The sequence below is a fragment of the Meleagris gallopavo genome, unplaced genomic scaffold (assembly GCF_000146605.3).
Source record: "Meleagris gallopavo isolate NT-WF06-2002-E0010 breed Aviagen turkey brand Nicholas breeding stock unplaced genomic scaffold, Turkey_5.1 ChrUn_random_7180001854496, whole genome shotgun sequence".
NCBI lineage: Eukaryota > Metazoa > Chordata > Aves > Galliformes > Phasianidae > Meleagris > Meleagris gallopavo.
The window spans coordinates 1-718 of NW_011120914.1; the positions used below are offsets into that span (position 1 = coordinate 1).

The window sequence follows — 718 nt, forward strand, 5'->3', positions numbered from 1 at the left end:
CAAGACCAGGGCGCCCGCGTACACCATGCGCCGCAAACCTGCGAGGCAAGCAGCGAAGCCCGGGCCGGCAGACTACAGCGTAGGCCGGGTAAGGCAGCTAGCTGCTTAGCTCGTCCCCTCTGCTTCACAAGCACAGCCTTCATGCCTCTCCCCTTCCCCCGAGGCTTCCCCCGGCCAAAGAGCTTCTGGCTGCAGGGACCAAGTGCCGGAGAGCAGGCCTGCTCCCTGCCCTCGTGCCACCTCCGAGCAGAGGAAGGGAGGGCAGCAGAGAAGAGAAGGGCCCTTGCTGAATCTGCCTTTCCTTTTCGCCCTTCCAGGTGACGCTGATCAAGCCCCAGGCGCCTGCATCCACTTTTGGAATCCGGCATTCCCTCTACACAACCCCTCTGATTGTGGAATAAAACAGCCAAGTCTGGAAGGCCGCCTTTGCTTGCCTGGGACAGGAGGGGACGGGAAGACACCAATCAACTGCCGGTTTCCACTTGATTACATTTCCATCTATCGACTTGGGCTTTTGCCCATTTTACTCCTGAATGTTAGCAATTGGAGTAAGTCATCAATAAAATCAACTCAACACCTATATGTATGCTTTCTTGTTACTCCTTTTTCCTCACCGCTGCACGCAGGAATGCGCCAGCGCTTCCTGAAGCCTTTCAAACATCAGTGCGTTGGGAACCGCTGATGCTTGCTTGATCAGCCATTTGCATGAGTGATGTCT

General features: G+C 55.8%; 1 long non-coding RNA gene across 1 annotated transcript; it reads left to right on the forward strand.

Moving 5' to 3' along the window:
• Positions 1 to 46: 46 nt before the first annotated feature.
• LOC109364409 lies at positions 47 to 580 on the forward strand. The gene is made up of 2 exons (XR_002110367.1): positions 47 to 88; positions 318 to 580. It is a non-coding gene; the product is annotated as an uncharacterized LOC109364409 (long non-coding RNA).
• The last annotated feature ends 138 nt before the right edge of the window (positions 581 to 718 follow it).